The sequence below is a fragment of the Vigna unguiculata genome, chromosome 3 (genome assembly GCF_037176805.1).
Source record: "Vigna unguiculata cultivar grain cowpea cultivar isolate G323 ecotype 2 chromosome 3, ASM3717680v1, whole genome shotgun sequence".
Lineage (NCBI taxonomy): Eukaryota > Viridiplantae > Streptophyta > Magnoliopsida > Fabales > Fabaceae > Vigna > Vigna unguiculata.
Genome location: NC_140794.1, coordinates 24,659,660 through 24,674,580, shown reverse-complemented (window position 1 = coordinate 24,674,580; position 14,921 = coordinate 24,659,660). Strand labels below are relative to the sequence as shown.

At 35.2% G+C, this 14,921-nt stretch overlaps 1 pseudogene; it reads left to right on the top strand.

Annotated features, from left to right (window-relative positions):
• Positions 1–12,628: 12,628 nt before the first annotated feature.
• On the top strand, positions 12,629–14,667 carry LOC146887629 (uncharacterized; annotated as a pseudogene).
• Positions 14,668–14,921: the final 254 nt, after the last annotated feature.

Here is a 14,921-nt window from a genome sequence, read left to right as displayed (position 1 = left end):
AACGCAATTTCACTTATCATAGGCCACCAAAATAACACCAACCCTGCCTTGTCTCAATCCACTAGATAATAATTCACTAAGCGAAAATTACAATCTAGCTTCATTATGCAATTAAGCAATGCACACATCCTTAAATTCGTGACAGCCAAGCTACATACATTAAGCATGAACATTTCTTAAACAAAACACATGCAATTACTCTGTAAATTAAGCATTGACAGATTCACCACATGCATTCCACGAATTCAGAACAAAAACATGGCAGATTTCACAAAACAAGCACAACCTCAAAGCTTCATTGCATTTTTCATCAAGGAGTCAATACACGAATTTAGCTACACATGGAAATGCGTAATTAAACACTTCAAAACTGAAATCACAAAAATCAGAACCAAGAACCCTAACTTATCAAATCTGAAAACGCAATTTAAGAGCAAAAATAGAGATTTCAAAGCTTAAATGGAATGCAAAACGGTGTTATCATATATAAATGTGAAAACCCCATGAATGGGTATTGTTCCAAGTCAATAAAACCCAAAAAACGAACTGCCCAAGCAAGAAAACGAATTCAAAACGTAAAACCCTCAATGGGTGCTGTCAAATATGCATAAAAACGGTAAAAATGAGCCAAAAACGTGAAAACCGCAAGAGGGGCGTCCATGGAAGCTTGGAGAACGAAAATGGAGGTTTTGAAGAGAGGTTGAAGATGATGGAGCGGCTGGCCTCCTCATGCAGACCTAATTCGCGTGGTCATATCACCCTTGCCACTCATAATTACAAAACTCTCACTCTGCCACTCAGATTTACAAAAATGCCACTCTGGGCCTCAAATGTTGACCCATTGACTTTGCTGACGTGGAAATGACATGGAAATGATGTGGCAATGATGTGGCAAGTCTCTTCCACTAAATATTAATGTCCAAGCTACAAAATTTGCTTCACCCAAATACCTAAAAATAATTAAAAACAAAAATTAGGCCAAATAATGTGAAATTAGTCTAAATTCGGAACAATGGCCTAATAAAGCCCAACAGATGAAAAACACTCTAATGATGAACAATTAAGCACTAATCAACTATCTAATGGGTACACAAAGGCTAGTGAAATGGAAGAAAATAATGACTCATCAGAAATGCTTGGGAGTTTTACACTTTTTTTTGTATTATTTTGAGTTGGACTATTTTGTAAACTCTTATGAGAGGTTTTATTATGTTATTCAGTTTTATGAACTATAAAGTTTGCTTTTATTCTCGGAAGTTAATAAAATTTAAATTTCCCGCATTCTTGGGAAATGAGGTTTATTCATAAATACGGCAACTTTATAATTTTAATAAGTTTTATTTATGTAAATTAGTAATATCCTGACGGGATGTTACATCTGGGCTGACTCTATCGCCAAATTTCACCGGATGATGTTTCAGAAAATCCTCTAGGCTCCACTCCCTAACTATCGGTCGTGGCTCAAGACTAAACACAAAGGCAGCCGCCTTGTTCTCCTCCAGCTGACGAAGTGCCTCCATATGCTGCTGATGAGCATCCTCAGCAGCCACTCTTGCAGCCTCCATTTGTTGCATCACCAACTGCTGCTGCTCGAGCGACGCTGCCTGTCGCTGCATAGATGCCTCGTGCTGCTGCATCATAGTCGTGCTTTGCTGCGCCATCGCAGCTACCATCGCCTCTATTGCCCTAGCAATATCGGGTGCGTCTTCTTGAGATGATTGGAAGGTCCTACGATGAGGTGCCATAGTTCACTAGCACAAGGAAATCACTTAGTTAGGCTTGATAAGATAGAAATTTAACTAAGAACACTCAGAAAGACATAGAGAAAGCTAAGCGGACATCCAAGTCCACAGACCTAAGGAATGACTGCTCTGATACCATAAATGTAACACCCCATTTAATTTAATATGCAAAATTAAAGGAAGCGTCACATAAAGATAACGTACTAACGCAGTCCTGGAGTTTAAAACTCAACTCCTTAAAACCCAAGGCACACCACGATGCCCAAAAGAAAACTGTATACAGAGTTTAACAAAAGGAATATAAATCCAAGGATGAACAAGTACATGGGCCATAGCCCTAAAGAAAAGCCCATAAAGGATATAAGGTCCAATCCACGCGGACTATGCAGCGGAACCATCATCTCCCTATTGTCCACGGGTGTTCCTCGCATATGATCACACTAACAAGTTGATGATCATCGCAAAAGAGAGTACCACACAGCAGAACACACAACAATGAAAGTAGGGTAAGCTAGAGCACAAAAGATTTCATCCATACAATCAAATATATTTTCACAATCCCATATACACATATCAACCAAGCATGTTATGACTTTTCAAACAATACACTAAGACACGACTCAACTCATCTGGATACATATGACCTGGTCGGATTCAGCGGATGCTTGCGCTTGTGGTGGATACCTCTGCTCACCCCCGAGCTTTGTGTTATAAGTGTTACAATGAATCAATTTCCCTCACACACAAGGTTAGCCCTTAATGAATTTCGGGCCTCCTCCTACTCTCACCACAGGGGTCAGTCTGCTCTAGGTGAGACTAACTGACTCCTTAGAGTGTTAGGATGCAACCTTACCTTGAATCCTTACCAAGTTATACAAATGGGGCACCACCATGGACACCCACTAACAGGGGCCATGGAATTACGTCCCGACCACTAAAGCGCGACCCTAAAAGTCTCACCTAGAGACTCCAAGGAATTACGCACTGACACGGACCAAACAAGCTAAATCAACAAAGAAAGATTCATCATACAGATTTACATATACATATCGCATACTTGTTCTTCATAATCCATCTCCTTCATTTTTCCAGTGAATCCATACCCTCTCATCATTCTCAACTAACATAATGGAATTTCATCTCATGCCAATGCCGTGTCAATTTAATACGAACCACCTCATTCATTTCACATGCGAAGGTTCACACCAAAACCATCATTTATAATTCATGAATCACATCATTCATGCATATTTATTTGTCTCATGCATTTAACATAATAATCAACATCCAAACAAGCATAAACCATTTCAGAATTCCAGAAATGACCGCACAATCACACTGCCTCACCTAGCTCCTTGCTCAGGTTGAAGGGTCTCGCTCAAGCGAGAGGCTCTCGCTCAGGCGAGCCCCCTTCGCCTAGTCGAGGGCTAGAAAAAGGGGAACAGTAGCTCACGCAGGATCTCAGTTAGGCGAGACCCCTCTCGCTTGGGCGAGACGCTCGCTCGCTTAGAACAGACCTGGGTCGCCTGAGCGACCGCTCGCGTGAAGCAGCTTGGGTGAGCCTCTGTTGAGCTCGCCTAGGCGGCACATGCTCGCTTGAGCGAGAAAACCAGTACTCACCATTGTTCTCTCGTGCATTACCACTCAATAGATCGCCAATGGCTCAAAATTATCATACCCAGGTTCGCATATACATACCAAACATATTTAAAAGATAAAACAGTGGTGCAAACAGTATCACTCAAAAGAAAGGGCGAACCCTAGCTCCCCGTACCTAGAAAACAAGCTAGCGGAACGCTCTGACACGCACACCGTGAGCTCGACTGCCCCTAGGATGGTCAACGAGCTCAAACGAACGTTAAAACAGAGAAAAAGGACGAGTCATCACCAAACCCTAACAGTAAACAATGAACATAGGCCATGAAAAGAGGAAACATGAGCTGAGGAGTGACTTACGTGGAGTAGGAGCTGGGTTTGAGTTAGCTCAAAGAAGACTTAGAGCAAACCCTAACAGAGCATTCTGTGAGAGAGAAGTAAAGGTGACGGCTGATTTTTCTGAAAGAGTGAAAGTGGAAACGTTAGGGCAGACTAGGGTTCAACTTTATCCTTTGGGCCAATTCTCAAGCCCATCAGATTTGGGGCAGCCGTTTTTGTTAAAGGCATAAAAAGAATAGGGCCTTACAGTTAGTCTAATAATTAGAAACAAAATATGTTCTAATATTTAGAATCATTTACTCTGATTTTGTGCTCTGATTTCTATGACACCTCCTTTTCTAGATAAGGAAAATAATATGTTTCTCAAGAATATCTTTTTTCTAATTATAATTAATTGATCTTGATCACGTTTGATTTTGTGCTCTGATTTTTCTGTGATTTGATTCCCATATTGTGATAATTTTAAGACCATTTCTTGCCTTTTAAAATTCGTTGTAATTAAGACTGACTTTATTACGAGATTACATTAGATTTATAATGTTGTGTATATGAACCCATCAGGAAAAAAAAGAAAAAAGGATTTTTCTCTCTTAGAATTCTAGAGACCTCTCTCACCCTAAGCACACATTTTCTTTGAACCCTCGCTTCTAAAAGACCCACTCACCTCCGATCGCCACCCCCACGTGCTTCTTGGTGTTCCAATGCAACTATTGTAATTCCGATCTCTCGTACAGGTTCGCAAAAATTAATTTTTGTTGTGTTATACAGGCTTTCTCAAGATTTAGTTATGACCTTGGTTGAATTTGATGTTTTCACTATTTCTTTTTTATATGGAAAAAACATTATTGTCATGCATTTTTGGGTTCATTAGTTTTATAATTAATGTTTGTTGATTGCATTGGGTTGTGAACGTTGTTGCATGAATAAGTGAGAGATATCATGTTTTAACATTGTATGAATATGTTGTGCCATATTTTTCATGTTAAGGGTTTTAAAGCTTTTTCATAATAAAATAATATGTTTAATCCTAAACGTTATTTCCTAATCTTTTATTTATTTTCCTAATGTTTTCATAAATTGTGGATATATAATAGTCACGTTTTTGGGTATCATGTCTTATTTCAAAAGTTTTTTTAAAGGAAGTAATAACAAATAAATAATTTAATTACCCTTTTAACTTTAAAAATGTATAAGTGCTCGTGTGACCGCTCGCGTCGTCTTAGTACTTAATACCTTCGCTCTTCTATAAGATTACTAAAAAAAATACAAAATTTTCAAATATTAAAAAAGAGTGATATCAACATCTTTGAACAAATTGTTTTCAAAAATTCTTTTTCATAAAGAACTACGTGACCCTGATTCTTCATTATGAATGGAGATACGTAGGAGCAAGGAGTAATCCTTCTCGGGCCCAAAAAACAAAAAAATCTTTTTTGTTTCCTTTGTTTTTCTTTGTCATCTTTATTTATTTATTCTTATTTATTTATTTTTATTAATTTATTAATTTTATTAATTAATTAATTTATTTTTTTAAATAAACATTTAAAGGAGACCACATCAATTTGTATTTTAATTAAAGGTATCGTCTTAGGATGAACGTTGTAGGGTGCTAACACCTTCCCTACGCGTAATTAACTCTCGTACCCCCAATCTCTGTTTTCGTAGACCTTGCTCCTTTTTATGGTTTTCCATAGTTTCCTATAATAACTATGGTGGCAACTCCAAACCTCTTTTTTACAAATTTTATTTTTTAGTTCGTCATCCCGTCACGATTTTGGTTGTGACAAGAATTTTTGTAGTGGTTCCTCTTAATAATACAATACTAATACATAAGATTCTAATATATATCAATATTAAAAGGAAGTTTCAAGCTCAACAATCATATTCATTTAAAGACTATATAAGAAGAGGAAGAATGCATAAAAGAAAAACACAATGATCTTATAGGCTTATATACGTATTTTTTCTCTAAGTTTCTTAGATTAGAGAAAAAGTATTCTATAATCACTACTACAAATTCTCATATTACATGGGAATTTTCTTGCAAATTTGTTAAAAATATTTGCAATAAAAGATTTTTTCCTGCTATTTTTTCTAAGAATTTTAATTGGTAGGTAATTCCTTCGTGGGTAATTATTTCCTTTACAAAATTATAAAATTCGCAAGTATTTTTTACAAAATTTGTTGCGAAAAGTGTTTTATACAAAATATTTTGCAAAAAAAATTGGAAGCAATTTCCTGCAAATATTTTTTTCATAACAAAATTTATAAGTATTTCCTACAAAAAAAAATTCAAAACAAAATTGGCAAGAAATATGAGTTTTTTTAGTAGTGAATCCCTCATTGTGCAAAATCGTTTGTTTATAAGGCATGCTTATTGTATTATGTTTTTGTTGGGGTGTTGTCATTCAATTTTTTTTTTGTCTTATAAACTAGAAGTGACAATAATACTTATAATCCATTATCTTATGACAATGTTAGCATAAGAGAGGTGTAAATTCTAAGTTGTAGTTTTCATGCATTTCTAATTTAATTTTAGAAAAATAATTTACAAGGTCTTAAAATCTATGATTCTCACACATTCGTAATCTTATGATAATGTTGGTGCAAAAGAGGCATACATTGTAAGTTGTACTTTTCATGCATTCCCAGTTTAATTTTTGAAAACTAATCTGCAAGATCTTAAAATCTATGATTCTCACACATAAATTATAATAGGGAAATTTGATCCATGAGAGACCCAAGATACGTTCTTCAATCTCCTTTTTCCAATTTATCTCTTGGTGTTTCTTTTCTTCACTCACACTTTCTAATGGTTAGCTATAAGAAAACTCTTACGCTAGACACATAACCTTAGATTCTTTTATTAACCAACTTCTATCAAGTTGGTTATTGTCAGTTTTAAATTATAACTTTTCATAATAATCAATAGGTCCTTTTATTTTACTAAATCATATTTAGACCTCAAAATTATATTTCATATGCGTAACATAATTGCAATATTAATTAATTATAACATTATCTCTCATAACACTTCGCAAAATAATAATTACATAAATCATAATATGCATTAAAGGACCTTACATAAACTAGTTCCATCACTAATCATAATTAAATATATAGAAATAATAAGTTATGACGATTACCGTCATTTAATCAACACATTCCCTTCCACGTACTATTATATTATCATTTCTCTTCAATATGACTTTACAATGAGAAGTCCACAATGCATTCTAACAAAATATCATTTTCAATAATAATAACATAATTTTTTTCTTTGTCATAATATGAAAGCATATACATAAAGTAGAAAACATAAGTTTCATAAACTTGTACATTAATGAGCTCATAATGAAAATAGACATTAATAATAACATTAACATTCAAAATTTACTAGTAGACATAATACTCATTCTCTACATGGCTAGTAAACAATTTAAGCATTAACTATTTTGTTAAAGCGTCAACAAATCATAATAGCAATGCCAATATGTTGTATTGATACCTTACATTTTTGTATTTCTTTAACGACAAAGTATTTCAATTCTATATGTTTAACATTTTGGAATACTTGTCGTTCTTAGAAAAGAATACTATTGTAGAATTATCATAGTAAATTTTTAGCGGCTTGGCAATATCGTTGACTACTCCAAGTCATAAAATAAAATTTTTCAACAAATTAGCTTGAATTGTGGCATAATACCAACTACAAAGCTAATATCTGGAAATGTACATGTTTTAGCATATATCAAATTCCCAACAACATATGCATAAGAGATATTTTTCATCTGTTTGTGTTTCAAATCATTCTTTGGATATTGCATAAGACTAAATTTGTCTCTTTTTGTGTATTGGAACGAGAGATGTTGAACATTTATCCATTGTAAATCTTTTTAAAATTTTATTAATATATGCTTTCTAAGATAAACCTAATAGTCCTTGTGATCTATGAAAAAAATATTTCTATTCTCATCACATAATATGTCTTACCCATATCTTTCATTTTAAAGTTGCTAGAGAAAAACTTTGTAGTTTCCCTTAATAGACCAATATCGATAGCTGCAAGTAAGATATCATCAACTTACATGATCAAAAATACAAAATTTGGTCCCACTAACCTTCTGATATATACTGATCAACATTGTTTTTCTTAAATTCAAGACTGCAGGAAACACATGCATGCTTCATTCCTTTGCAATATCCTTTGATGTTTCCATATGGACAAGATGGTTATTAAAAGGATATTCCCATTAGAGAATGTTACAAATACAGTCAAAGTTGAAAGAGAGTTCATATTTCTTTAATAGACAGGTTGAATTTAGTAAAATTGTAAATTCACGTAGGTTGATTCAACATTTTTTGGTTGATTGCTAAACTACTATTGAGGTCCAAAGGTTGTCTTTTATAAGAGCTAATAAAAAAATTATTTGTTCCAATATTCTCAATGATTGACAAGAAGTTGTTAACAAAGGTGAAATTAACCATTCTACAATTGGCAAGTGTGTAGTTTTTCCTACTTCATTTATAATTGATATTAGATACATGTTCAATAATTTTCAATATGTTATGGTCATCTATAAGAGATTTGAATATCCAGATTTTTTTATAATGATTATGTAATGTAAATTGGTGTGAAATTCATGATTTCTTAAAACAAAAGGGTTAAGTTCTTCGGATAGAACAAACAATGTTTAGTGAGTAAGACTTATAATTGATATTAGATACATGTTCAATAATTTTCAATATGTTATGGTCATCTATAAGAGATTTGAATATCCAGATTTTTTTATAATGATTATGTAATGTAAATTGGTGTGAAATTCATGATTTCTTAAAACAAAAGGGTTAAGTTCTTCAGATAGAACAAACAATGTTTAGTGAGTAAGACCCGAAAAATTTAAATAATTAAATACATAATTATTTAATAGATGTGGGTAGTAGAAGCCTTTATGGCATTTAATGTTAATTGTTGTAACGTGGAAAAGTACTAGCTCAAGTGGTAAAGAGTACTTAATTGTGTGATATGTATGCCAATTGTATGATATTTTATTGTGTGCATTGTTTTAATGTTATGCTTCAATGTGAGTAGTGATAATGTAATCCTAAAATTATAGGAATTATCACAAAATAGGTATTAGTTGAATTGGTTGTGCACTTAACTTGGTAATTGATGGGTTGTGGGTTCAAATCTTGATGAGAACAAAACTAACCTATCGTTTTGCCAAATTTTAATTTTGACTTGAATATGAAAGGTAGAGACAAACTCTAGCTGCATGGAGGGCAACCTAGTGGGCTGAAAAGGCAGCCACTAATGGTCTTTGAATGACCATTAACACCAAAACATTAAAGCCATTTTCGTTTTGGGGTTAATTATGCTTAATTAAGGTAATTTTGGAAGAGAGAGAGAAAGAGAGAAAAAAAACGTTAGAGAGGACGAAAGGAACTGGTTTTGGACGTGAAAAAGAGAGATTCTGGAGGTAATTGGGAGAACTACCATTTAGTTTTTGGAAGAGTGAGAGCTGAAACCTTGGAATAGCAAAGGGAGGTTCTTGGGTACCATAAAGGAAATGTTAGAAGAGCAATTGCAACAAGAAATTCTAGGTAAGGGGAGCTATTTCGTGTTTATGATTATGTGTATGATTAAGAAGCCTGCTCTCATGACTTTATGCTTGCGTGCCATGAATTTTCATGCTCTATGTGATAGGATTAGAGGTTTGTTGTTTTTTATGTTGTTTGAAAAGCATCTTATGCTTTGGTATGAATATGATGGGGGTTTTTGTGATGTATGATTGTTTATGGCTCAATCTCAAGTTTTGGTGGTCCAATTGGGTTTATAACATGTCCATGATAATTGCTCGATGTTATAGATTGCTTGGTAATGTTTGAATGTGGTTTTGGGCATTGTTTCTAATGTTTGCATGCGTGAACAGGGAAGACGTCTGCTATTCTTGCTCAAGCGAGCAAGCCTCGCCTATGCAAAAATAGCAAAGACTCAAACTTGGTTTTGCTCGAGCATCTTATTCAAGCGGAGAGCCCATGTTTTGGGCAGCAGGTCATCTCGCTCAGACGAGCGTGCTTCACCTAAGCGAGGAATCATGGGGAAATCTATGTAATTCTACTTGAATCGCAGCCCAGGTGAGAGGCTTTTATTCTGGGCGAAGGGTGAACTCGCCCAAGCGAGAAGGACACACCAAACCGAGAAGGACACGTCCAAGCGAGAGTTCGTAGATTGCTACTGTAACACGCTCGCTCAGGCAAGAGAGTCCAACTAATGAAGGCGTGACCAACCATGATACCTCTATAGAAGCACCCTCAAGAAGGATCACTAGAAGCATGTCTAGAGGGGAGTCTTATATTCCATCTCATTTATCTTTGTTTTCCATTACTTTAGTTTGAATTCCCTAAGTTGGTTTTTAGTTGACTTATTTTGGTTGACTTATTGATTTTCACCAAAGTGGACCTTTGACCAAGATTAGCTTAAATTATACTAAGATGTTAATCTTTGTTTGTCTTGTTTTTATAGGTAACTAAAGAAAGTAGAGCATGCTAGGTGGCACATGGTGATTGGAGCATGTGGATGATGTGGAGGAGAGAGAGAATCAAAAAGCATAAAGTAAAAGCAAAAGTAGACATGTACCTTGTCTCCTTTTGTCATTTTGGATTATTCTTTTGAAAGCTACTTGGTCTCCTTCCCTTTTTGGCCTAGAATCCTCATGGAAATGCATCCACCAATCAATGCCTCTCATTTTGTCCGTGTGGCATTCCTAGCCTAGGAATTAGGATTTGCTAGTTGATCCCTTTCATGTTTGTGTTTTTGCTAAAGGACCCCTATGGACTTCTATTTAAAGGGGACTCCTTGTCTTCTAAAAGGGTTGATCATTTGATGTTATAAACCTTGTGTTTCAACTACTATATTTCCATGAGCTCTCCTTCCAAGAAGTGAAACTCACCTTTGCCTTATCTTGCTTGCAAGTGGCAGCACCATTCACTCATCTCTAGGGTTTGGTTGGCCCCTATGAGTGGCGTGCTTCCTCCATTGCACCACCTTCTATGCTTTCCATTTTATTTGTTTCTTCTTTCATTTTTGTTCTCTAAGTTTTGTTAAAATCGTATGCTATTTGAACTTGAATCCAACTCTCTTCTCCCTTTTATGAGCTTGAGAAATGAACCTTCACATCTAGATAGCTTGCTATCTTAATGTCCAGTGGGAATTTTCGAAAAGCTTTCTTAAACAACTTCACCATATTTTCAAATCTAAAAGGAAACAAGGTAATCCTTCATTATTTGGTATCTAGAGTCTAGGTTATCTTGAATATGGTGTTTTTCATGTGCTAACCTTTGTTTTGGTGGCTTTCTTGGCTTGGAGACCTCTTGGTTTTGGCTTATTCAAGTGGTGTGCACATTTTCTTCCCACTCCACAAGAGGTTATGTATCCAAAAACCCATCTCTTGATGTATGTGCTTGTTTGAAGTGAGAATATGAATTGTATGGTTTTCCTTGCTTGAAAACCGAGAGCATTCTAGTTGTTACCATGCCAATTTTTTTTTCTTCACATGTTGAAAGTCTTCTTAAATTGTTCCTAGCTACTTTTGAGTCTCTTTTCATATGCTTATTTGAGTTTTCTTGTACTTGTTTCTAAGTATTTGAGCTATTGCATGAGATCTATGCCTTGTATTGTTGTATGTTCCTTGAAATTGATTTTGACCTAATTTTTAAGGAACTAAGTGTTCAAAACATCCTAAAATATCCTTCTCATCATCTTAAGCACCTAGTTTTGAAAAGAAAAAGTGTTTTCCATGGAAAAAGCCTATTTCGCCGAGAGCTTTTATGTTGTTTAGTGATTCCATTTGTTAATTTTTACTAGGTGTTATGCTACCAAATTTTATGCTTGGATTTTGGGTGATGTTGGCAAACTAGTTCCACCTTTTTACATGGGTTATGATCTTTCTTGGTGTATGCATAATTTGAGGTATAATCTTGGCTTGTTCAAATGCTTTCTATAGAGTCTTTAAAAGTGCTTTTCCTTGCTTTAGTCTTGTTCAAAGTTTTATCTTTAAAACAAATTTCCTTAGAAGTTTAACTTTCTTGTTTTTGAGCTTTGCTTGCTTGTCTTTAGGTAATCTTTGTTTTGTCTTAGTTGTTTTCATTTTCTTGCTTTCCTAGAGTGTTGTGGTCTAGCCACTTGTCTTGCTTTTAAAAGGTTTTCATCAATTTAAGGTGTCATTCACTTGTTTGGAAATATTTGAGTGTTAGCCTTGCTTGTGTGCTTTGGGAGTGTGACCAAAAACACTTGGGTGCATTTGAAGACCACACTTGGTCTCGATTTTAACTTGCTTCTCTTCCCTAACCTCTTTCTTGTCTCAACTTTTTGATTTTTGGTGTGAGAAACATGAATATGGAACCAATCTTGGAGGTAGAAGAGGAGGAGGAATCAGCTTCACCTTGTTCTCCTCCCATGGTGACTCCTATGGCCCAAGAAAATGAACAAATCACCCTTGCCAACATCCTACGTGAAATGGAGATCAGTAGGAGAGAAACTTTTGACCAATTGAGGGCGGTTAAGAGGCAAAGTGAGATTTTCCTTCAAGAACACATTCAAAGGCTCGAACTTAGAGAAGATGAAAGGAGAAGGAGGAGATGTTCTTCCGAGGATTCAAGCCATGGTGGAAGAAGAAGAAGAAGGCACAACCATGATGGTGGGGGAAGGCGCAATCAACTCCCACAAAGGCAACCTCCACAAATCAAAATTCCAAAGTTCAAAGGAGAGAATGATCCAAACATCTACATTGAATGGGAGCAAAAAGTGGACCCAATTTTTTAGCATTCATTTAGTTAGTGATTAAGAGCAAGTAGATTTCGTAGTCTTAGAATTTGAGGATTATGCCATGACATGGTGGAATCAATTGTGTATGGACAATATTAACCAAGAGCCACCTGCGACCTCTTGGATGGCCATTAAAAATTTGATGCGCGCTAGATTTGTTCATTCCTACTATAAGAGGGAGACTCTATTGAAGTTCCAGAGGCTTCAACAAGGGTCCATGTGTATGGATGAATATTACAAAATGATGGAGTTCATGCTTCTCAAAGTAGGACTCTAATTTGAAAGTGAAGAAGAAAAGGTAGCTAGATTTGTGAGTGGTCTTAAAAGAGAAGTTCAAGATGTAGTTGAATTGTATGAGTACTCTACTCTTGATAAAATTTTACACTTGGCCCTAAAAGTTGAAAGTCAATTGAAAAAGAAACAAGAGGCCAAGAAGAGTACTCCTTACAATGACTACTACTCTAGGACTTGGAAAAGAAAAGAAAGAAAGGATGAGAAACCATCTTCCAAAGACCACCCAGCTAGGTCAAGTGTGCCTAGAGTTTCCCATGAGAATCCAAACTCTTCCCAAGGTTTAAGAACTAGTTCCATAAAATGTTTTAAATGTATGGGCTATGGTCATATTGTTTCAAATTGCCCAACAAAAAGGAACATGATCTTGAACCCAAAAGGAGAGGTTGGAAGTGAGCATTCTTCTGCCCCATCCTCTAAAAGTTCTTCCTCCCACACTTCTTCCTAATCTTCAAGTGAGGATGAAATCAAACCCAATGAAGGAGGTTTGTTGGTGGTTAGGCGCATGTTAGGCCAAGTGCCCAAAGAATTGGAAAACCAAAGATAAAATATTTTTCACTCAAGGTGCCAAATCAACAACAAAACTTGCTCCCTCATAATTGATAGTGGAAGTTGTGTCAATGTGGCTAGCACAAGGGTTGTGGACAAGCTTGGCTTGAAAACCATCCCTCATGCCAAGCCCTATAAGCTATCTTGGCTTAGTGAAGAAGGTGAGATCAAAGTTGACAAACAAGTTGTTATCAACTTCTCCATTGGAAATTACAAGGATGAGGTATTATGTGACTTACTGCCCATGGAAGCAACTCATATTTTACTAGGAAGGCCATGACAATTTGATAAAAAAACTTTTCATGATGGCCATTCCAGCAAGTTTTCCTTTAACTTCCAAGGAAAAAAGATTACATTATTACCTCTCTCACCAAGAGAAGTCAATGAGGACCAAATCCAAATGTTAAAGAAAAGAAAAGAAGAGAAGGCGCAAAAGAAGGCGCAAGGGCATGGCAAAGAGGCCAAGATGAGTATGATCTCCCTCAAAGGGGTGAAAAAGGTAATGTTTGCCCAAAAACCCATTTTCTTAGCTTATTCTAGTGAATCTTCCCCCTCTTTCCAAAGCCCTCACCCTAAATGTCCCCAAGACTTGTCATTAGTCTTAGATGACTTCCAAGATGTTTTTCAAGAACCTCGAAAGGGCCTCCCACCCCTAAGAGGTATAAAACACCAAATTGATTCCGTTTTCATCCCCATTTGCAGCGTTTTGAGATTCGTCCCACTTGCTCTTCGTTCCCATTTGGCCAGCAGTGTGCGGAGACCCTATACTTCCTCTCAAAGTTCGTCTTTCAATTAGAAGAGGTTAGTTTTTCATTATATGTATATATTTGTTCATTGTATGTATAGAATTACTTGTATTAATTTATAAATGTCATTGTAGTTTTAGTCTTAGACTATTTTTTGTTAATTTTTTTGGCCTATTTTTTTTTAAAAAAAATTTATAATAATATTTCTAAAATTACGAAATAAAATTATATTTATTATTAGATATATGCATGTTTAAATAATTCTCATTGCATTTTATTTTTGAATATTATTGTTGTTGTGTTATTTTATATATGTAGATTTATTATACTTTTAGTATACAGTGATGGTTGAGTCAAATAGAGAGATCCACTTTGCACCATACATTGATTCGTAAGTGTTTTTGCTAATAATATTTGTGAAGTATTATTAATTATTTTGGCTAAGTACTTGTGATTCATACATAATGAAATTGTATTACTTTTTCAGCGATTCAAGAATCCATCACCTCTGCTAGATGACATTATCCACACACTAAGACAGGAATGGGCAGCATATCTATTGGAGAGATGGAGTTGATACCACATGAATTAGAACTCCTTTTAAAAACTTTATTGTACAAGAATTTCATGTTGAAACTTTTAGTTTGTTGTTATTTATATTAGTTTAGAATATATGTTGAAACTTAAGTTCTATTATATATAACTGTAACTCCAGAATTGAATTGAAAGTATTATGAAATTGTTCTGGGAATTTTCTGATTTTCAGGTGTATGGATGTTGTAAAAACAGTGAAATTAAAAAAAATGGAGCAGTTTGACGTCTGGTGTGCCC